Here is a 25,328-nt window from a genome sequence, read left to right as displayed (position 1 = left end):
GGGAGACATTCATGGCTCAAAAACAATCTTTGACATTTTCTGAATTGCATCTAAGAGACTCCAGAGCTTCATTGGAAATGTGAAATCCTCAAAGTCTGACCAGCTTGATCTTTTTAACTCTGATGCAGCTAGAGGACAAAATAAATAATGTCTGAACTGTGCAAGGTATGAATTATAATACAGTTTACCGACACTCAATGAACAGTGACAGTAGGCTAAGTGAGAGAAAGTTAAAGTGAGCAAGAGGGAGAGATGGGAGAAAGGGGGAAGACAGACTGACAGACATACAAATAGTAAATGAAGAAATATGATAATTTTACAGAGACAAACATTTTGATTAAATATGCAAATATACAAACCATCATTTTTGTGGAGGGTTTTTCTCTCCAGTTTTACACTGCATCCACCTGAAATAGTCATCATGCAATCTGATTCTCTGCAATTTCCAAATATTTTAGACATAATGTGTCTCTAATTTCCCTCTCCGTCTGTGAACAGTTTAGCAATTCCAGGCACTGCCAACATTTCTGCCTTCTCAGTGTTTCAAAATGGATTGCAATGCAGTTGAAATGCTCTCATTTGTTTTTCTGTGGCGATCTAAGCTCTTATCTGCTCCTAAAGATGATTGGGATGGAGCTTAAAGTCATTCACTTGGCGTGGGCATTATAGTAGAACAAATAAGTGCTAGTCCTGACTTTGACAAAGACCATGTAAAAAGGGAAGTTTAATGAGAAGACTGACAGATAGTGTAATCCATCCTGCTCTTCCAGAGGAAAAGGTTAATAGCTTAAATGTTCTGAGCTCTTAACAGAAGAAAAAGCGACCTGCCACTCACTGTCTGGGGAAGCCTAGTGGCTAACTTCATTTACCATCTGCGGATCAGGACAGGATTGGTTCATCTTCCAGTGAAGTGGGCCATGAGAACAGCAACTGTCTGATTACACCCGTATATAGATGCCAGCATGTCATATCACTCATCATCATACATCCGCTCATGTCTTCCAATTACACTGAACAAAAATATAAACGCAACATATATAAAGTGTTGGTCCCATGTTTCATGAGCTGAAATAAAAAATACCAGAAATGTTCCATACGCACAAAAAGCTTATGTCTCTCAAGTTTTGTGCAATAATTTTGTTTATATCCCTATTAATGAGCATTTTTACTTTGCCAATATAATCCATCCACCTGACAGGTGCACCTTGTGCTTGGGACAATAAAAGGCCACTTTTATGAGGAGCATTTCAATCTGTAATAAAGCCCTTTTGTGGGGAAAAACTCATTCTGATTGGTTTGGCATGGCTCCCCAGTGGGTGAGCCTAGCTGCCAAGGCCCACCCATGGCTGCACCTCTGCCCAGTCATGTGAAATCCATAGATTAGGGCCTAATGAATTTATTTAAATTGACTGATTTCCTTATATGAACTTTAACTCAGTACAATCTTTGAAATTGTTGCATGTTGTGTTTATATTTTTGTTCAGTATATAATTTTCATAAATAAACAGAATATGTCTGTGTGACATTTGTCCTCTGGTCCCCATCTGCACAGTCATGGATAGGCTTTCCAGGGGGGTACCCTTGTGAACAATACACTGGTGGGAACAGACAGACAGTGAAAGTGCTGATTTAGGGGCTCTGTGCACCAAGATGATTGCCCTACTGTCCTCTACTGTCCTCATAACCTTTTAATATGTTTATGTACTGCACAGTAGTAGTAGCACTTTGGAAAATAGAGTTTGTTGGCGTTGCCAACCGCCAACAATACTTTTAGGCAGTTTTTCCTCTCACTGTCCTCTTAGAATGTGTGTGTCTGTGTGTGTGTGTGTGTGTGGTTGTGTGTGTGTGTGTGTGTGTGTGTGTGTGTGCGTGTGCGTGTGCGTGTACATGTACACGTACAGTCTGCATCTGTGTGTGAGTGTATCTGTATCGCAGGGGTTATCGGGCGTCAGCATTCCTTTGTGTCAGAGGTTAACCTCAGCATCCATGATGACACAGCAAATGTCGTCTCATCCTGTCATGGCAGCCAGTGGCCATTTGACTCAACCCTGAGAGATGTGTCCCCCTAAAGCCACAGCAAGGACATTATAACAAAGATACCTCTGTGTTGAATAGAAATCGATACGGCATAATCAGAGCACTGCTCCCATCACCATGACAGTGTTATTTTCACAACAAAGCAAATTAATTACAGTATTGTATAACATACTTCACAACTCTATTCGTGGATTATAGATCATTAGCATTATCTACTGAAAAACCGAATCACAGAATACTATACGGCACAGGTAATTAAATGGTAAAAGGAAAAGCTACTTGTTAACCTAGTGTAATTTACAACCACCCCGGAGATCTTCATTTGAAAGACCTCCGTGAGAACATATTAATTGGGATAATGGTTGGGAATTTGTTGACACATCTGACGGTGAGGGGTATTTCACCAATAAACCATGTAAGGTCTCTAAGCTGTGTTTTAATGCTTCTCTCTAGAAGGTGCAGTTGTCTCTGATAGGATTATGCAAGAGGAGAGAGATGAGCTAGAGAGCAGATAGATGAGCAGAGAGACTAGCTATGATTTACAAGCCTGACAGGATCAATTAGGACATTTCGCTCAGCAGGCAATTACTCAACACAGCCAACGTGAAGCAGCATAGTTTAATTTACAGCCACCTAACCAACAGAGGAGATGAGCAAGCCAGGTCTGTGCTGTATGTGAAAGGGGGTGATCTCGGTGTGTCTGGCACAGTGGTGCTACAGCAGTCTGTTTAGGGTCGGTTCAAGGTCAGGTCCTTCCAAAATGAGTTTTTGTAGAAAGCTGTAATAGAGTCCATGCTCTTCAAGATCTGGGCATTCCTGCCTGGTGGACAGTGAAGATAGCTACTAAAGACTGATTTTACAAAATGGCTGCTGATAACTTTTCTGCCATTGTTATGTAGTGGTGTAGTTGGACATGGAATCTATGGGCTCATGCAACAGCTATAGGCATAGACCGCTTGTAGGCCATTCAGATCGAATGGACATGTACATAACATATGTGCTGCATCAGCAGCACTCTATACAGCACTCTATATGGAGAAGTGTGAGGGATCATACAATTGTGAGAACCACCATTACCATTGGTTACATGCTGCTGACATATGCCTTTGGGCCATAATACAGTTGGTGCCAGGCACTGATTTGCTATTCAGACTTGACACATACAGTCATAACATGAATGAATGACTGACAGCAGTATTGTCTGTTAAATACCACAGGCTAACACTGCATAATGTATCCTGACTGAGACATTTCTTAACCACTTGCCTGGCTACATGAGTTGCTGCTCACAAATTGTGATTACATCTTCAAGGTAATTTGTCTTAGTTGAAAGTAAAGCTTATGTGATCACAGTGAGTCTATGCAGTTCTTGCCCATTGAATTCCATCATGTTCCCGTGGTTTTGGGGTTTTCCTGGCTCCAGAGGCACAATCCTATCCTGGGTTGGAGCCCGTTTTGCCATGCATATTGCCTGAAGTCGGTGCTGCCTGCCCCGGGACGTCTTCCTGCGGGCTTGGGAAAAGCCCCGGACCTCTCCGCCTTTCCCGCGGAGCACCAGGACCTCCGGGAGGTTTTCAGCAAGGCCCGTGCAACCTCGCTTCCTCCACATCGGCCCTATGACTGTGGCATCGACCTTCTCCCGGGCACTACACCGCCTCTGGGGTGGCTTTATTCCCTGTCAGCTCCGGAGACCAAGGCGATGGAGACGTACAGTTGAAGTCAGAAGTTTACAAACACCTTAGCCAAATACATTTAAACTCAGTTTTTCACAATTCCTGACATTTAATCCTAGTAAAAAATTCCCTGTCTTAGGTCAGTTAGGATCACCACTTTATTTTAACAATGTGAAATGTCAGAATAATAGTAGAGAGAATGATTTATTTCAGCTTTTATTTCTTTCATCACATTCTCAGTGGGTCAGAAGTTTACATACACTCAATTAGTGTTTGGTAGCATTGCCTTTAAATTGTTTAACTTGGGTCAAACGTTTCGGGTAGCCTTCCACAAGCTTCCCACAATAAGTTGGGTGAATTTTGGCCCATTCCTCCTGACAGAGCTGGTGTAACTGAGTCAGGTTTGTAGGCCTACTTGCTCGCACACGCTTTTTCAGTTCTGCCCACAAATGTTCTATAGGATTGAGGTCAGGGCTTTGTGATGGCCACTCCAATACCTTGACTTTGTTTTCCTTAAGCCATTTTGCCACAACTTTGGAAGTATGCTTGGGGTCATTGTCCATTTGGAAGACCCATTTGTGACCAAACTTTAACTTCCTGACTGATGTCTTGAGATTTTGCTTCAATATATCCACATAATTTTCATTCCTCATGATGCCATCTATTTTGTGAAATGCACCAGTACCTCCTGCAGCAAAGCACCCTTAAAGCATGATGCTGCCACCCCTGTGCTTTATGGTTGGGATGGTGTTCTTCGGCTTGCAAGCACCCCCTTTTTCCTCCAAACATAACCATGGTCAATATGGCCAAACAGTTCCATTTCTCAAAAAAGTACGATATTTGTCCCCATGTGCAGTAGCAAACCGTAGTCTGGCTTTTCTATGGTGGTTTTGGAGCAGTGGCTTCTTTCTTGCTGAGCGGCCTTTCAGGTTATGTCGATATAGGACTCGTTTTACTGTGGATATAGATACTTTTGTTCCTGTTTCCTCTAGCATCTTCACAAGGTCCTTTTCTGTTGTTCTGGGATTGATTTGCACTTTTCGCACCAAAGTACGTTCATCTTTAGGAGACAGAATGCGTCTCCTTCCTGAGCGGTATGGCGGCTGTGTGGTCCCATGGTGTTTATACTTGCGTACTATTGTTTGTACAGATGAACGTGGTACCTTCAGGTGTTTGGAAATTACTCCCAAGGATGAACCAGACTTGTGGAGGTCTACAAATTTTTTCTGAGGTCTTGGCTGATTTCATTTGATTTTCCCATGATGTCAAGCAAAGAGGCACTGAGTTTGAAGGTAGGCCTTGAAATACATCCACAGGTACACCTCCAATTGACTCAAATGATGTCAATTAGCCTATCAGAAGCTACTAAAGCCATGACATCATTTTCTGGAATTTTCCAAGCTGTTTAAAGGCACAGTCAACTTAGTGTATGTAAACTTCTGACCCACTGGAATTGTGATACAGTGAATTATAAGTGAAATAATCTGTCTGTAAACAATTGTTGGAAAAATTACTTGTGTCATGCACAAAGTAACCGACTTGCCAAAACTATAATTTGTTAACAATACATTTGTGGAGTGGTTGAAAAATGAGTTTTAATGACTCCAACCTAAGTGTATGTAAACTTCCAACTTCAACTGTATATTGAGGACTCCCTGGCTGCATTGGGTATCCGTCCTTCTGCCTCCCCCGCCGGCGCAGGGTTCTTCTTTGTGGAGAAGAAGGACACAACCCTGCGTCCAGGGCCTGAATGACATCACGGTTAAAAAACGTTACACGCTTCCACTCATGACCTCGGCTATCGAGCCTCTCCAGGGGACTTCCACCTTCTCCAAGTTGGACCTCCAGAATGCCTACCATCTGGTACGGACTGACCATCGCTCCTGCTGTGTTCCAGGCCCTGGTAAACAATGTTTTCCCGGACATGTTGAACCGGTTCGTATTCGTCTACTTTGATGACATCCTCGTGTTTTCCCACTCAGCTCAAGAACATGTCCCCAATGTGAGACAAGTCCTCCAGCGTCTTCTGGAGAACCAGCTGTTCGTCAAAGCAGAAAAATGCAAATTCCATCGCTCCACCATCTCCTTCCTTGGATACATCATTGCTGCAGGCAACATACAGATGGATCCTGAAAAGGTGAGAGTGGTGGGGGATTGGCCGCAACCCACCTCCAGAGTACAGCTGCAAAGCTTGCTGGGGTTCGCCAATTTCTACCGCCGGTTCATCCGTGGCTACAGCACCAGGGCTTCCCCCCTGTCAGCACTCACCTCCCCCAAGGTCCCGTTTACGTGGTCTCCAGCTGCAGACCAGGCGTTCTCGGACCTCAAGCACGAATTCACTACCACCCCCATCCTAATCCATCCGGATCTGTCCCGGCAGTTCATGGTGGAGGTCGACGCCTCTGACGTCTGAGTGGGGGCTGTCCTGTCCCAACCTTCGGCTCAAGACCAAAAGCTGCATCCCTGCGCTTTCCTCTCCCATCGTCTCAACCCCACGGCAATCAATTACGTCGTGGGTAACCGGGAACTACTTGGGATGAAGATGGCGTTGGAGGAGTGGAGGCACTGGTTAAAGGGTGCGGAACACCCATTCATAGTATGGACAGATCACAAGAACCTGGAATATCTCTGCACCACCAAGTGCCTCAACTCCAGGCAAGCTCGATGTGCCCTGCTATTCACCCAATTCAACTTCACCATTTCCTACTGCCTGGGGTCCAAGAATGTGAAGCCGGGTGCGCTGTCACGCTTCTGTGGCCTTTGTGCAACAATGTTTTTGGTGGCACAGCTTGGTTCCTGACGTCTCCACTTTCATCGCCGCCTGCACTGTGTGTGCCCAGAATAAGACTTTTCGGCAAGCTCTGGCTGGCCTCCTTCAACCACTTCCTGTCCCTCATCGTACCTGGTCCCATATGTCCATGGACTTCGTCACTGGTCTCCCCCCGTCTGATGGCAACACATTTATCCTTACGGTGGTGGACCGGTTTTCCAATGCCACCCATTTCATTCCTCTCGCCAAGCTACCCTCAGCCAAGGAGACGGCCCAGCTCATGGTGCAGCACGTTTTCCGGCTCCAGAGACTTCCAGTGGACATGGTCTCCAACCGGGGTCCTCAGTTCTCGTCCAGTTCTGGAAGGCGTTCCGCATGCTTATTCGGTCGTCGGCCAGCCTGTCCTCCGGGTTCCACCCCCAGTTTAACAGCCAGTCGGAGCGAGCCAATCAGGACCTGGAGATGACTCTTCGCTGCCTGGAGCCAGCAGCTCGTGTGGGTAGAGTACGCCCGCATAACCCTCCATTGCTCAGCCACTGGTCTCTCACCTTTTGAGTGCTCCATAGGATATCAGCCCCCGCTCTTTCCGGACCAAGAGGAAGAGGTCAGCAACCATTGGCCCAGATGTTCATCTTTTGCTGTCGCCGTACCTGGAAGAGAGCCCGGTCGGCTCTTCTCAAGACCACCTCCAGGTATCGACGACAGGCGGTCCGCCATCGGACCCCGGCTCCCCGTTATCATCTAGGGCAGAGGGTATGGTTGTCCATTTGGGATCTGCCCCTCCGGCCCATTCCCCATCTCCAAGATTCTTAGCCCCTCTGCAGTTCGTTTTCTGTTGCCCCGCACCCTCCATATACATCCCACTTTTAATGTGTCTAGGATTAAACCTATGTCTCACAGCCCTTTGTATCCTGTTTCCAGGCCCACCCTCTCCCCCCTTCTCATCGACTGCCAACCGGCGTACACGGTGAGGCGCCTCCTGATGGTTAGGCCGCGGGGCAGTGGATTCCAGTACCTGGTTGACTGGGAGGGTAATGGCCCGGAGGAGAGATACTCGGTCCCCGCTCCGAACATCCTGGACCCAGCCCTCATCACTGAGTTTCAGCCCGGCACCCCTGTCAAGCAGGTATGCGCCCAGGTAGGACTCCAGGTGGCGTCCCTGGAGGGGTGGGTACTGTCACACCCTGATCTGTTTCACCTGTCTTTGTGCTTGTCTCCACCCCTTCCAGGTGTCACCCATCTTCCCCATTATCCCCTGTGTATTTATATCTGTGTTCTCTGTTTGTCTGTTGCCAGTTTGTCTTGTCTCATCAAGCCTACCAGCGGTTTTCCCGTACTCCTGTTTTGCTCTAGCTCCTATTTACCAGTTTTTCCCGGTTTTGACCATTCTGCCTGTCCTGACCCTGAGCCTGCCTGCCGTTCTGTACCTTGTGACACTGTTCTGGATTACTGACCTCTGCCTGCCCTTGACCTGTCGTTTGCCTGCCCCCTGTTTTTGTAAATAAACTTTTGCTATTTCGAACTGTCTGCATCTGGGTCTTATCCTGAGTCGTGATAGATTACAGTATCAAACAACACTGCACACGTTGTAAATGGCCAGCAGAACACAAAGTCCCTCAAGCATCAATGAGCTACAACACAGGTTAATCACGCTTTTACGGTTTAGGCTTCTAAACAGATCTATCAAAATGTATTGGTTTGCTTGAACATTACATTAGAATACTAAAGGGGCAGTATGTCAAGACATGTTTTGTGTGTGTGTGGGTACAAAGAGGACAAAAGTGAAGCTTTGATGGGATATCAAATGTTGCTAATTTTAGTTGTGCTATCCTGTTCAAAATATTATTTTCTTGCTGATATTCATCCTCATCTACCGGATCCCAGTTGAATAAGGGCCGAAACACAAACGTTTTTACCAGTGAAACCCTACTAATCCATGAGCCAGACCCCCACACTTGGGCCGCCAGGCTCACTTGGGGTGATGATGTCTCATAGTGATTTTCTTGAGGGTCTATTTCCCTAAAATAAAAAAATGTGTGATAGCATTGCAGCAATGACAGCTTTCTCTGTGTTATCACTCTTTCTTCCATCTCTCCATTCCATTCATTTTTCCAAATGGGTTTTAGCCTATGACAATGTCAGTATACAACAATTTATTGCTCACGTATACCCTTTAATCCTATACTGGAAACTGCCAAAATAAAGGAAACACCAACATAAAGTGTCTTAATAGGGCGTTGGGCCACCACGAGCCGTCAGAACAGCTTCAATGCACCTTGCCATAGATTCTACAAGTGTCTGGAACTCTATTGGAGGGATGCAACGCCATTCTTCCACGAGAAATTCCATAATTTGGTATTTTGTTGATGGTGATGGAAAACACTGTCTCAGGCCCTGCTCCAGAATCTCCCATAAGTGTTCAGTTGGGTTGAGATCTGGTGACTGAGACACACACACACCCTTAAATCCCCTCTGCTCCTTTGAGACCCCTCTTTCAAAGCCACTGAGATCTCTTCTTCTAGCCATGGAAGCCAAAATAATGGGCAACTTTTTATACATGACCCTAAGAATGATGGGATGTTAATTGATTAATTCACTCAGGAACCACACCTGTGTGGAAGCACCTACTTTCAATACATTTTTTATACCTAATTTACTAAAGTGTTTCCTTTATTATAGCAGTTACCTGTATCATTGGAAAGCTTAGATTCACAGCTATCCATCAGACATATTTTCGGAATGTTCAGGTCAACAGAACTTTGACCTTTGACCTCTAGGGTACATATCAGTATGTACCCTAGAGGTCAAAGGTCAAAGTTCTGTTGACCTGAACATTCCGAAAATATGTCTGACATACCTGTATAAATTGCTTTAAAAATAAAACCCTGATTCATTTAAAACTTTGCTTGACAAGTGGTTCTGAAAGGTCACGAAATTACCTTTCAAATTATATGTAATATAACCAACTATTGGCACCAGCTTCAACTATTGTTTAAAAATTGACCATATTGTTCAATAGACATTAGAATTTTGGAAGCTTAGCCATAAAGTTCCATGTAGTGGTGCAGCTATGTTTTTGGATTATAACTTTGGTGATGAAGGCACCATATTTCATACACGCAGCTAGAACAGGGTTTAAAAAATATTTGTAGATACAGGGCCATCACAGGATGCACACATCAACCCCACAGAAGCCTTTTTCCAATAAGCCGCCAAACAACTCAATGGGGTCTTATTGGATACATTTCACATGACCATACCTGTATGAAATATAATTGTATTATGCCCAATAATATCTTAAAATGGTCATAGTGATTGTTGAGACTTCTAGCTCACTAAGGAAAAGAAAAAAGTAAAGAAAAACATATATATATATAAATAGATAAAAGAGAAGCAAATGGGTCTGATGTGTTCAATTAAATGGGGAACGAGTGATTTCTTTAAGTTTCTTAGATGCTCAGATATGTTACGTTATGTGCGCATTCGCAGCTTCACTAGAGACTTAAATTATGGCAGCTGGTAATCATTTCACCGCAGTCAATCATCAGGAGCACACAGCCCGTTGGTATGTACAGTAACTGCGAACTACTCACAGTCTAGCATTAATGTTTAAGTCACTTATATGTTTGAGCACTGAACGTTTACCTCACTGTGTCGGTGTTAGTTGGCCGAGAGTAACTTGTAGCTCGCTGGGTGCGGTAGCTCAGCAACCCAGATGCTGTATAGCATTAGGCTATCATTATCAGCCATTTGCGTTGTGCTGATTGTTCGGAGCACTCTGCTGGTTTCTGGTGGCGGTGGTGATAGCGGTGATTTGGTTCGGTGATCCATGATGGAGTGCCGCGTTATGTTGCATTTGTGCGTGTGTAAATCCTTTGGACGAGGCATGTGGTGGCATGGGTTCTATGTCCTGTGACGGCGTCCATAGCAACCAGTGACGGCAGAGTCACTGTGCGCATGCTCCTCTGGCGCTAGGCATTCTGGGTGATGTAGTCAATGTTGTTTTAAGCCAGATTTGCCACATTTTTGATGGTGTTGCAGGCTTATTTGATTTTCATTATTTACATTATTATTATATTATATTATTTGAATAATATATTTACATTATATATTTGAATAATATATTGTCATTATTTGTTTGTTGTATTTCAGGTTTATGACCTGTGGTCATTTAATTTAAAAGAAAATTAAGGGCAAAACACGAGTCATGACATTGTGTGTATCCTGGTGAGCCTTTTCGGAGGGCTAAATAACGAAAAATCCGAACAGTCATAAACCACGGTTCTCCTTTTACATGGATAATGCAAAGACTAGAACATTCGTCATGAGACTAACTTCTGATAAGCTAACAGTTCACCCATAAAGCTGTCTGCTCATCTGCTGACTTACTAGGCAAATCATTAATGAGTGAAAACCAAGAAGAGGATAGAGTCTACAGTTAAAGGACTACTTAAAACCCAGTTGGCGGAAAACACTTGAACTTGAGTTAAACGCTAGAAAAGTTGGCAAGATGGCAGCATCAGAGGAGGAGCTGGAGAGGCTAAAACAGAAGCGGTCAGCAGCCCAGACTGCGTTCACTAGAAGAGCCAATTACCTCACCTCCAGAGCTAGTGCACTGGGGGAAAGTGAAATGAGAAGTGAGTGGAGGAACTTTAAAGTGGATCACTCCAGAGTCAGAGATGCAGGGTTTGAGTATGCCACGGCCCTGAGAGAAGTGGACGACGATGAAGTCAAAAAGAAGGCGGAAAACATTGACGGAAAAACAACAGAATGTGACTGTAAGTTTGATGAAACTGAACAAATCATCCTGATCAGCTTCTGGACAAGGTTCTCTGAGGCGGAAATTACCACCCTCACTGAAGAGGCTGGATCAGCCATGGACCAGGCCGAGGCAACCGATCACCACCATATGACCAGGAGGGAATGTGAATTGATTCATAGGAACCTGGAACGGGAAGTCTACAACTTCGAACAAGGATTGGATGAGTGGAAAGATTTGATCCCTCGGTCCAAGGCAACAGAGTCAAAGGACCAGATCCGGAAGTTGAAGAAAAGGCGTGAAAAACTGTGGGATGAGTGGGCATGGAAAGGCGGTTCTCAATCCGACGACGAAGAGAAACTGGGAAAAGTGAAAATTGTGGAGCAGGAGGAACAAGTTGGGGCTTACAACTACAGGCCCCAGATCAGCCTAGAACGTGCACGCTTGCCCATGTTTGCTGGTAATATGAGGGATTACTACAGCTGGAAAGCTGAATGGGAGGACTTGCAACGTCTGGGAAACCCTCATGGATTGGAAAATGTGAGGAAATTCCATCTCTTGGGAAGCCTAGATGAAAAAGTCAAGAGGGACCTCGTATTGTCCAGCTGTGGAAACGCCAACGACGTGTTCAGGCTCCTGGACAACAAGTACGGAAATAAGCCGAAAATAGTGCTGCTGATTTCACAAGAAGTGCAAGGACTTTTCCCCATCAAAGGAAACCATCCGAGGAACACAATCGAACTGATTCAAGCCGTGGAGAGAGCTCTTCGTGACCTACAAGTCTTAGGGGAGGAAGATGCTGTAAAGAACCGAGTGGTTGTGCAGTCGATTGAAAGTAAGCTTCTTAAGTGCTTGCGCCTTCATGGTGACGATGGCGGCTGCACACAAAAGTATCTATGCTCAAAGGATGACTGTCAGAAAGAGGGCTCTTCAGACCACAATTACTTGCTCTGTCCAAAGCCACAGATCAAGAAGAAAGAGGAAAAGAGCGGAGAGCAGAGCGATGCAAAATTGGGGAAAAGGGGGCTTGGACTAACCAACAAACAGGAGGAGCTCCTTGCCAAACTTTCTCCAGAGCTGCGAGCAGAGTTCAAAGAAGCCTTTTCAAATAAGATCACGACAAAAGTGTGTGCTAGCACTGGTTGTGAGCCAAAAGAGTGCCCATTCATAATGATGCTGTTGGATGTGATGACAAACTCTGGCCAGCTAGTCGGTACGTTGATTGATCTCGCTTCAGATACTAATTATATCTCTAATAAAGCAGCAGAGCGTCTCAAGCTAAATGGTGAGAACATTAAGTTGATTGTCCAAGGTGTTGGAGGGATGGAGAAAACCATTACTACCAAGAAGTATACCCTGAGGCTGAGAGTAAAAACCCCCAAAGGTACAATAGCAGAGCACAAACTCCTTTGTTACGGCTTGGAAGATGTTGCGAAGGTGAACCAAGCTGTCACGCCACAGCAACTGCAGAAGTTCTTTCCAAATGTTCCACTCAAGGACTTGGTCCGGCCCAAAAAGATCGACCTGTTGATTAGCCACAGGGAGGGTCGCCTGGTCCCACCCCTTGGGAAGACTGTTGGTGGAACGCATCCTGACCTCTTTGAAGTGATAGACCTAGCAGTGCACAGGTCTGAAACACATTTCGCTAGGTCAATGAGAACAGCTTCAAGGGCGTACAAAGAGATTCTCATGAAGACGGAAGGACCCAGTGGAGTTTCAGTGGAAGAAGAAGACGCAATCCTCCGAAACACTGCAACTACCAACAAATACATTGTGGGACAGTATTGGCGCCGCCTGTGATCCTCAGTGTGGTGGCTGCAGATGCGGTGGGTGCCCCCCTGGAGGCAAGGAAATGACCCTAGGAGAGGAAAGAGACTTGGAGAAAATAAAGGAATGTCTCACCTACGTGCAAGCTAACAAGCACAGCGAATCCCCTCACTGGGACGCAGCTTACCCGTGGAAAGGAGACCCCGCAACGCTGCCTGACAATCGACGTGCAGTGGAAGCGACCTTTTTAAACACTGAGAAACGACTGGAGAGGGAGCCGGAATGGAAGGCTGCGTACAGAGAGCAAATCCACGATATGGTCTCAAGAGGGGCTGCCGTTAAAGTCACCCAAGAGGAAATCGATAGCTGGAAGGGACCTAAGTGGTATATCAGTCATTTAGTTGCTCCTAATCCTCACTCAACCACTACCCCTGTAAGAATTGTCTGGAACAGTAGTCAAGAATTCATGGGAATAAGTTTAAATGACCTACTGTACAAGGGTCCTGACGTCCTAAATCAGAAAAGGGGCGTGCTTCTGAGATTCAGGCCTGGGTTGTACGCCGCCCTGGGCGATGTGAATTTTTTTTACAACTCTGTCTGGCTAGAAGACAAAGAAGTACACCTCCATCGATTCCTCTGGAGAGACAATCCTGAGGAGGTGATCAAAGTCTTTGCTGTCGTCAACATTGGCAATAAACCTGCTGGTTGTATCGCCCAGGTGGCAATGAGAGAAACAGCCAACCTGCCCCAGTTTGCAGCCATGGTTGAGGAGCGCAGAGTTGTGGTAGAAGATAGTTATGTGGATGACATCTTGACGTCCCACAATGACTTGCGGATACTGGAGAAAATCACCAAAGGAGTGGAAAAGATCTTAAAGGCTGGAGGCTTCTCCCTTAAGCCATGGGTCTTATCAGGCCAAAGTGGGAGGTCCGCAACCACAACTGATGCCAGTATCAGTAAGAAAACTGTGAGTGTGCCCAAAACGCTGGTATTACCCAACCAGATGCGGGACGAAGAAAGCAAAGCACTTGGAGTAGGCTATGAACCAGAGACTGACAAACTTCGTGTGATGACCTCCGTAAATTTCTCAAAGAAGAGAGGAAAGATGAGGACAGGAGTCGATTTGCGCGAAGAGGAAGTCAGAGGTACAGTGGGGAAAAAAAGTATTTAGTCAGCCACCAATTGTGCAAGTTCTCCCACTTAAAAAGATGAGAGAGGCCTGTAATTTTCATCATAGGTACACGTCAACTATGACAGACAAATTGAGGAAAAAAATTCCAGAAAATCACATAGTAGGAGTTTTAATGAATTTATTTGCAAATTATGGTGGAAAATAAGTATTTGGTCACCTACAAACAAGCAAGATTTCTGGCTCTCACAGACCTGTAACTTCTTCTTTAAGAGGCTCCTCTGTCCTCCACTCGTTACCTGTATTAATGGCACCTGTTTGAACTTGTTATCAGTATAAAAGACACCTGCCCACAAGCTCAAACAGTCACACTCCAAACTCCACTATGGCCAAGACCAAAGAGCTGTCAAAGGACACCAGAAACAAAATTGTAGACATGCACCAGGCTGGGAAGACTGAATCTGCAATAGGTAAGCAGCTTGGTTTGAAGAAATCAACTGTGGGAGCAATTATTAGGAAATGGAAGGCATACAAGACCACTGATAATCTCCCTCGATCTGGGGCTCCACGAAAGATCTCACCCCGTGGGGTCAAAATGATCACAAGACCGGTGAGCAAAAATCCCAGAACCACACGGGGGACCTAGTGAATGACCTGCAGAGAGCTGGGACCAAAGTAACAAAGCCTACCATCAGTAACACACTACGCCGCCAGGGACTTAAATCCTGCAGTGCCAGACGTGTCCCCCTGCTTAAGCCAGTACATGTCCAGGCCCGTGCTAGAGTGCATTTGGATGATCCAGAAGAGGATTGGGAGAATGTCATATGGTCAGATGAAACCAAAATATAACTTTTTGGTAAAAACTCAACTCATCGTGTTTGGAGGACAAAGAATGCTGAGTTGCATCCAAAGAACACCATACCTACTGTGAAGCATGGGGGTGGAAACATCATGCTTTAGGGCTGTTTTTCTGCAAAGGGACCAGGACGACTGATTCGTGTAAAGGAAAGAATGAATGGGGCCATGTATCGTGAGATTTTGAGTTAAAACCTCCTTCCATCAGCAAGGGCATTGAAGATGAAACGTGGCTGGGTCTTTCAGTATGACAATGATCCCAAACACACCGCCCGGGCAACGAAGGAGTGGCTTCGTAAGAAGCATTTCAAGGTCCTGGAATGGCCTAGCCAGTCTCCAGATCTCAACCCCATAGAAAATCTTTGGAGGGAGTTGAAAGTCCATGTTGGCCAGCGACAGCCCCAAAACATCACTGCTCTAGAGGAGATCTGCATGGAGGAATGGGCCAAAATACCAGCAACAGTGTGTGAAAACCTTGTGAAGACATACAGAAAACGTTTGACCTGTGTCATTGCCAACAAAGGGTATATAACAAAGTATTGAGAAACTTTTGTTATTGACCAAATACTTATTTTCCACCATAATTTGCAAATAAATTCATTAAAAATCATACAATGTGATTTTCTGGATTTTTTTTCCTCATTTTGTCTGTCATAGTTGACGTGTACCTATGATGAAAATTACAGGCCTCTCTCATCTTTTTAAGTGGGAGAACTTGCACAATTGGTGGCTGACTAAATACTTTTTTTCCCCAATGTAAAACTCCAAACCCATTGACCCGTCGGATGCTGCTAAGCCAGATCGCGGGATTCTACGACCCCATTGGTCTTGCCACACCCGCAAAGCAGAAAGGGGTGATGCTTGTGAGAGAAGCTTACCAAGAAGCGAGTATAAGCAGTCCAGTTAAGGACACTTGGGATGACCCACTCTCACCAAAACTACGGGAGGCTTCCATAAGACTCCTCGAAGAATATGTGAGACTTGCCAAGATCAGGTTCGAAAGAAGCCTCACACCAACTGGAGCCATAGGCCATCCAATGGGAGTCACGTTTTCAGATGGGAGTGAGGCTTCCTACGGCGTGGTGCTCTATCTCCGTTGGGAGACGCAGAATGGGGTCGCAGTGAGGCTGGTCAAAAGCAAAGCTTACCCCTCTCAACCAGAAAGGAGACGTGATTAAGGCAGAGGTATGTGGTGCTGTCTTTTCGATCCGTCTGAGAAAATACCTTGTAAAGCACTGCCGCATCAAGGTCGCACACTGGGTCCACTTCGTGGGTAGCCAAACAATCCTGGGAGCAATTCACAAGGATAGCTATGGCTACCAAACTTTCTTCGCTAACCGCATCGGAGAGATCCAGAAGGCTGGACCAGTGGAAGACTGGAGGTGGATTGAGGGCAACCTGAACATAGCAGACATCATCACAAGGGGAGCAACTCCTGAGGAACTCGATGAAGGGTCAGAGTGGCAACAAGGCCCAGAGTTCCTGAGTTGGCCTGAGGCTGAGTGGCCTGTGAAGATGGCCAGTGAGATAGTGACCAGCGTGGCTGATGACGTTAAAAGGTTGCAGAGAAGAACGTTCTCAGCTGTAGTCACCAGGTCTCAGGCAGAACAATTCTCAGGCCCCAGCAATACTGATGTTGGGGCAGACTTGCAAGACTCCGCACCGCGACCGCAGATGAAAGACCAAGGTCCAACTCCAGCAGTAGAGAGGCCAAAGAGGAAGCCCTGGGGTGTAGCTCTAGTGCGCCTTGTTGGGCCCGAACGATTCAGTAGCTTGTCTAAATTGTGTGGAACAATCGCCTGGGTTCGAAGAGCTGCAGAATCCTGGCTGAGGACAAGCTACCAAGCCTCAAGCTCAGCAAAGTGGGAGGTGAGGGGCCCCAGGCTGTCTGTGGGAGAGAGAACGGCGGCTTTCCAAGACCTAGCCCTTGCGGCCCAAGACGGCGTGAACTTTCAGGATACGACCTTAAACCGCCTTGTTGTAATTAAAGATGACAACAATGGACTCTTACTTTGTGGTGGTAGAGTCCAGTCTTGGAATGAAGACGGAACCGCTGTACCTTTAATCCCGTTCCGGTCATGGCTGGGGGCCTTGCTTGCGAGGGAAGCTCACGAAGTGAATCATGAAGGGGTGGCTGCCACACTGCTGCACACTAAAAGAAAGGCCTTGGTTGTGCAAGGTCGGAGGACAGTGAAGAAGGTGGTCAACAGGTGCATCACTTGCAAGAAGCAAAGAGCCCGGCTGTGCCAGCAAGTGATGAGCGCTCTTCCTCAGGAACGTACCAGTAGAGCGAACCCATTCGAGTATACTACACTAGACCTCTTTGGACCCTTTGAAGTGAGGGACGCTGTTAAGAAAATAACCAAGTAAAAGGTCTGGGGAGTCGTGTATTGCTGCATGACTTCCAGAGCCGTCCATGCTGATCTCGTCGACGACCAGTCTTCTGAGAGCTTTCTTCAGGCCTACTCCCGGTTCACTGCTCTGAGGGGGCATCCCAAAAAGCTATGGTCAGACAGAGGCACAAACTTCTTGGGCGCCAGGCCTGCTCTGAGAGAGCTACACAAGCACCTGGCCTGTTTGCAGAAGGCATCCGTTGAAGACAAGGCTGCCAGAAATAGCACAGAGTGGCAATGGGACTTCATCCTGCAGACTCGCCACACAGGAATGGAGCAGCAGAGGCAGCTGTCAAGCTCCTTAAAAGAGCTCTTAACAGTCTTGGCGGAACAACTGGCTGCTACACCTGGGGGGAGTTCCAGACCCTTCTCTACTCTGCAGCCAACTTGACTAATGAGCGACCCATCGACGCCAGGGCACAGGAACAAGAGGACTCGGTGGAGTACTTGACCCCCAACTCCCTTATCCTGGGGCGCACCGGACAGGGAGGAGACATACACGGAATCGACGTGGAAACCCGCTCTTGGCGCAGACTGAGGGCTGTCCAGGCTGGAGTCGACAGGTTCTGGAAGAAATGGAATGAACTGGCAGGACCAAACTTGTTCATACGACACAAGTGGCACCGAGCAGAGAGAAGTATCAAGGTTGGAGACGTAGTCTGGATTGCGGACCAGAACGCTCTAAGGGGGCAGTTCCGGCTTGGCCGGGTTGCTACAACATATCCAGACGAGAAGGGGGTTGTCCGGGATGCGGACATAACAACCTGCATGGGTCTTCCTGCTCCCATGGTTCCCAGGGCCCGGAGAAAGGACTCTACCATGCACACGACAATCGTCATTCGCAGGGATGTGCGGAGGTTGGTGATCTTGATTCCTGCTGAAGACCAAGAGGAGGTAAGATAAGTCCTCGCCATGGGTACCCAAAGACTGTGACTCTGTGTTCTTTGCTTAGCTAGCGGGTAACCCTGGGAGGCAACTGAGTGCTTCAAGGGCAAACCTACACTCAGTAGGAGGAAAGGTGGTGGAGCCTACCTCCTTAGTTAATACATGTTTGTTTGTGAATGCCTACAAAGACTAAACTTAAGTTTGAAATTCTCACTGAGAGACTCAAGAGACTGTGCCCTCCTTGGATCTTCGATCAGCCGGCCAAGTGGGAGGTGTTGAGACTTCTAGCTCACTCAGGAAAAGAAAAAAAAGAAAAATAATAATAATAATAATATATATATATATATATATATATATAGATAAAAGATAAGCAAATGGGTCTGATGTGTTCAATTAAATGGGGAACGAGTGATTTCTTTAAGTTTCTTAGATGCTCAGATATGTTACGTTATGTGCGCATGCGCAGCTTCACTAGAGACTTAAATTATGGCAGCTGGTAATCATTTCACCGCAGACAATCATCAGGAGCACACAGCCCGTTGGTATGTAACTGCGAACTACTCACAGTCTAGCATTAATGTTTAAGTCACTTATATGTTTGAGCACTGAACGTTTACCTCACTGTGTCGGTGTTAGTTGGCCGAGAGTAACTTGTAGCTCGCTGGCTGCGGTAGCTCAGCAACCCAGATGCTGTATAGCATTAGGCTATCATTATCAGCCATTTGCGTTGTGCTGATTGTTCGGAGCACTCTGCTGGTTTCTGGTGGCGGTGGTGATAGCGGTGGTTTGGTTCGGTGATCCATGGTAGAGTGCCGCGTTATGTTGCGTTTGTGCGTGTGTAAATCCTTTGGACGAGGCATGTGGTGGCATGGGTTCTAAGTCCTGTAACGGCGTCCATAGCAACCAGTGACGGCAGAGTCACTGTACGCATGCTCCTCTGGCGCTGGGCATTTTGGGTGATGTAGTCAATGTTGTTTTAAGCCAGATTTGCCACATTTTTGATGGTGTTGCAGGCTTATTTGATTTTCATTATTTACATTATTATTATATTATATTATTAGAATCATATATTTACATTATATATTTGAATAATATATTGTCATTATTTGTTTGTTGTATTTCAGGTTTATGACCTGTGTTCATTTAATTTAAAAGAAAATGAAGGACAAAACACGAGTCATGACATTGTGTGCTTCCTGGTGAGCCTTTTCGGAGGGCTAAATAACGAAAAATCCGAACAGTGATGTAAAATATACAACCTTTGAACTATTCACGTGTAGATCCATTTTATATCTTCAGAAATCAGTGATTTGCACAGAATTTAGGGCACATTCTTACCACAATTCTGTGAATAATTTAACATCTTTATACAGCATATATATATATATATATATATATATACAGTGGGGAGAACAAGTATTTGATACACTGCCGATTTTGCAGGTTTTCCTACTTACAAAGCATGTAGAGGTCTGTAATTTTTATCATAGGTGCACTTCAACTGTGAGAGACGGAATCTAAAACAAAAATCCAGAAAATCACATTGTATGATTTTTAAGTAATTCATTTGCATTTTATTGCATGACTTAAGTATTTGATCACCTACCAACCAGTAAGAATTCCGGCTCTCACAGACCTGTTAGTTTTTCTTTAAGAAGCCCTCCTGTTCTCCACTCATTACCTGTATTAACTGCACCTGTTTGAACTCGTTACCTGTATAAAAGACACCTGTCCACACACTCAATCAAACAGACTCCAACCTCTCCACAATGGTCAAGACCAGAGAGCTGTGTAAGGACATAAGGAATAAAATTGTAGACCTGCACAAGGCTGGGATGGGCTACAGGACAATAGGCAAGCAGCTTGGTGAGTAGGCAACAACTGTTGGCGCAATTATTAGAAAATGGAAGAAGTTCAAGATGACGGTCAATCACCCTCGGTCTGGGGCTCCATGCAAGATCTCACCTCGTGGGGCATCAATGATCATGAAGAAGGTGAGGGATCAGCCCAGAACTACACGGCAGAACCTGGTCAATGACCTGAAGAGAGCTGGGACCACAGTCTCAAAGAAAACCATTAGTAACACACTACGCCGTCATAGATTAAAATCCTGCAGCGCACGCAAGGTCCCCCTGCTCAAGCCAGCACATGTCCAGGCCCGTCTGAAGTTTGCCAATGACCATCTGGATGATCCAGAGGAGGAATGGGAGAAGGTCATGTGGTCTGATGAGACAAAAATAGAGCTTTTTGGTCTAATCTCCACTCGCTGTGTTTGGAGGAAGAAGAAGGATGAGTACAACCCCAAGAACACCATCCCAACCGTGAAGCATGGAGGTGGAAACATCATTCTTTGGGGATGCTTTTCTGCAAAGGGGACAGGACGACTGCACCGTATTGAGGGGAGGATGGATGGGGCCATGTATCGCGAGATCTTGGCCATCAACCTCCTTCCCTCAGTAAGAGCATTGAAGATGGGTCGTGGCTGGGTCTTCCAGCATGACAACGACCCGAAACACACAGCCAGGGCAACTAAGGAGTGGCTCCGTAAGAAGCATCTCAAGGTCCTGGAGTGGCCTAGCCAGTCTCCAGACCTGAACCCAATAGAAAATCTTTGGAGGGAGCTGAAAGTCCGTATTGCCCAGCGACAGCCCCGAAACCTGAAGGATCTGGAGAAGGTCTGTATGGAGGAGTGGGCCAAAATCCCTGCTGCAGTGTGTGCAAACCTGGTCAAGACCTACAGGAAACGTATGATCTCTGTAATTGCAAACAAAGGTTTCTGTACCAAATATTAAGTTCTGCTTTTCTGATGTATCAAATACTTATGTCATGCAATAAAATGCAAATTAATTACTTAAAAATCATACAATGTGATTCTCTGGATTTTTGTTTTAGATTCCTTCTCTCACAGTTGAAGTGTACCTATGATAAAAATTACAGACCTCTACATGCTTTGTAAGTAGGAAAACCTGCAAAATCGGCAGTGTATCAAATACTTGTTCTCCCCACTGTATATATATATATATATATATATATATATATATATATATATATATATATATATATATATATATATCTACAGTACCAGTCAAAAGTTTGGACACACCTACCCATTCAATGGTTTTACTTTATTTTTACAATTTTCTACATTGTAGAATAATAGTGAAGACACAAAAACTATGAAATAACACATATGGAATCATGTTGTAACCAAAAAAGTGTTAAACAAATAATTTATTTTATATTTGAGATTCTTCAAAGTAGCCACCCTTTGCCTTGATGACAGCTTTGCATACTCTTGGCATTCTCTCAACCAGCTTCATGAGGAATGCTTTTCCAACAGTCTTGAAGGAGTTCCCACATATGCTGAGCACTTGTTGGGTAAGGATGTTAAGGAGAATATAGAATGAACCACAATAATTGTTTGCTAAAATAATAATTACTTGACAAAAATGTAATGTAATGCAATGGCAATCCTGGTTTTAGGTAACAATCCTTTGCATGAACTGCCGACATTACTACGCATCTTAATTGATAATGATGGAAATTAAGATATGCAAGATATTTGAAAATTTACAGTGAGGGAAAAAAGTATTTGATCCCCTGCTGATTTTGTACGTTTGCCCACTGACAAAGACATGATCAGTCTATCATTTTAATGGTAGGTTTATTTGAACAGTGAGAGACAGAATAACAACTAAAAAATCCAGAAAACGCATGTCAAAAATGTTATAAATTGATTTGCATTGTAATGAGGGAAATAAGTATTTGACCCCTCTGCAAAACATGACTTAGTACTTGGTGTCAAAACCCTTGTTGGCAATCACAGATCTTTCTTGAAGTTGGCCACCAGGTTTGCACACATCTCAGGAGGGATTTTGTCCCACTCCTCTTTGCAGATTTTCTCCAAGTCATTAAGGTTTTGAGCCTGACGTTTGGCAACTCGAACCTTCAGCTCCCTCCACAGATTTTCTATGGGATTAAGGTCTGGAGACTGGCTAGGCCACTCCAGGACCTTAATGTGCTTCTTCTTGAGCCACTCCGTTGTTGCCTTGGCCATGTGTTTTGGGTCATTGTCATGCTGGAATACCCATCCACGACCCATTTTCAATGCCCTGGCTGAGGGAAGGAGGTTCTCACCCAAGCCCCGTCCATCGTCCCTTTGATGCAGTGAAGTTGTCCTGTCTCCTTAGAAGAAAAACACCCCCAAAGCATAATGTTTCCACCTCCATGTTTGACGGTGGGGATGGTGTTCTTGGGGTCATAGGCAGCATTCCTCCTCCTCCAAACACGGCGAGTTGAGTTGATGCCAAAGAGCTCGATTTTGGTCTCATCTGACCACAACACTTGCACACAGTTCTCCTCTGAATCATTCAGATGTTCATTGGCAAACTTCAGACGGCCCTGTATATGTGCTTTCTTGAGCAGGGGGACCTTTTGGGCGCTGCAGGATTCTCACGGCGTAGTGTGTTACCAATTGTTTTCTTGGTGACTATGGTCCCAGCTGCCTTGAGATCATTGACAAGATCCTCCCATGTAGTTCTGGGCTGATTCCTCACCGTTCTCATGATCATTGCAACTCCACGAGGTGAGATCTTGCATGGAGCCCCTGGCCGAGGGAGATTGACAGTTATTTTATGTTTCTTCCATTTGCGAATAATCACACCAACTGTTGTCACCTTCTCACCAAGCTGCTTGGCGATGGTCTTGTAGCCCATTCCAGCCTTGTGTAGGTCTACAATCTTGTCCCTGACATCCTTGGAGAGCTCTTCGGTCTTGGCCATGGTGGAGAGTTTGGAATCTGATTGATTGATTGCTTCTGTGGACAGGTGTCTTTTATACAGGTAACAAGCTGAGATTAGGAGCACTCCCTTTAAGAGTGTGGTCCTAATCTCGGCTCGTTACCTGTATAAAAGATACCTGGGAGCCAGAAATCTTTCTGATTGAGAGGGGGTCAAATACTTATTTCCCTCATTAAAATGCAAATCAATTTATAACATTTTTGACATGAATTTTTCTGGATTTTTGTTTTGTTATTCTGTCTCTCACTGTTCAAATAAACCTACCATTAAAATTATAGACTGATCATTTCTTTGTCAGTGGGCAAACGTAGAAAATCAGCAGGGGATCAAATACTTTTTTCCCTCACTGTATATCATTTTAATAGCTATATATATATAAAGCAAATTGAGGTGAGAGCATTGGAAATACTTTTAGCGGTTGACCTGCTTCTGTTCTGTGGGTGGCACTATGTGCTGTTTTCGAAGGATGGGTCCTGGCCTCTCGGGGGGCCTAGTAATCCGGGGGGACGGGGGTGGTCTGCCGATCACTGGGATGACAACCCAATTTGGGATGGGGAGGGCCTTTAACGGGGAGAATAGTGGAGTCCAATTGGAGGGTTACTTAATAGCAATGCAAATATCATGGTACAGCTATATGGACACTCAATCACCATGCTACTTTTTAATGGTACATTTGCAAACATATATAATGATGAATAGATTTGAAACTTGTATCTCATTATGGTAAATGGTGAAATAAGTATAGCCAGTTGTAATTGTAATGGCTTAGCAGATAATAAGAAAAGAAGAACAATATTTACATGGCTCAAAGAGAAGGAATATAATATCTATTGTTTACAGGAATATACTTCTCCCATGGGCAAAGAAACTCAAAAGGGGTGATGATATTAATTAACAGTTATTTTGATCCGAATATGCAAATTGTTCAAACAGATCCGCAAGGTAGATGGATGATTTTAAATATGTTATTGGACCATAAACAGATATGGCTCATTAACCTTTACGGACCAAATAATGATGATCCACACTTCTTTGAAAATATAAATAATAAATTATCAACCCTGCAAGCAATACAAGACTGTATTATTATTGTGGGACATTATAATACTGTTTTAAATACCTCAATGGACCGTAAAGGAAATCACACTGCAAACTAACACCCTCATGCTCTTAAGTAAATCATGAATGTCATGGATATATTAGAACTAGTGGATGTATGGAGGCTTAAATATCCTGACCTATGAGATATACATGGCGGAGACTCAATCAAGCTAGTCGTCTTGACTTCTTTCTTTTATCATTCTCGTTGGCACCAAAAGTTTAAAAAGTGTTGATAGGGGACAGAATGCGGTCGGACCATCAGATAATTGGCATATACAGTGGGGAAAAAAAGTATTTAGTCAGCCACCAATTGTGCAAGTTCTCCCACTTAAAAAGATGAGAGAGGCCTGTAATTTTCATCATAGGTACACATCAACTATGACAGACAAATTTAGAAAAAAAAATCCAGAAAATCACATTGTAGGATTTTTAATGAATTTATTTGCAAATTATGGTGGAAAATAAGTATTTGGTCACCTACAAACAAGCAAGATTTCTTGCTCTCACAGACCTGTAACTTCTTCTTTAAGAGGCTCCTCTGTCCTCCACTCGTTACCTGTATTAATGGCACCTGTTTGAACTTGTTATCAGTATAAAAGACACCTGTCCACAACCTCAAACAGTCACACTCCAAACTCCACTATGGCCAAGACCAAAGAGCTGTCAAAGGACACCAGAAACAAAATTGTAGACCTGCACCAGGCTGGGAAGACTGAATATGCAATAGGTAAGCAGCTTGGTTTGAAGAAATCAACTGTGGGAGCAATTATTAGGAAATGGAAGACAAACAAGACCACTGATAATCTCCCTCGATATGGGCCTCCACACAAGATCAAACCCTGTGGGGTCAAAATGATCACAAGAACGGTGAGCAAAAATCCCAGAACCACACGGGGGACCTAGTGAATGACCTGCAGAGAGCTGGGACCAAAGTAACAAAGCCTACCATCAGTAACACACTACGCCGCCATGGACTCAAATCCTGCAGTGCCAGACGTGTCCCCCTGCTTAAGCCAGTACATGTCCAGGCCCGTCTGAAGTTTGCTAGAGTGCATTTGGATGATCCAGAAGAGGATTGGGAGAATGTCATATGGTCAGATGAAACCAAAATATAACTTTTTGGTAAAAACTCAACTCGTCGTGTTTGGAGGACAAAGAAT

This window comes from Coregonus clupeaformis, chromosome 37 (assembly GCF_020615455.1).
Source record: "Coregonus clupeaformis isolate EN_2021a chromosome 37, ASM2061545v1, whole genome shotgun sequence".
Classification (NCBI taxonomy): domain Eukaryota; kingdom Metazoa; phylum Chordata; class Actinopteri; order Salmoniformes; family Salmonidae; genus Coregonus; species Coregonus clupeaformis.
This window is presented reverse-complemented; position numbering follows the sequence as displayed.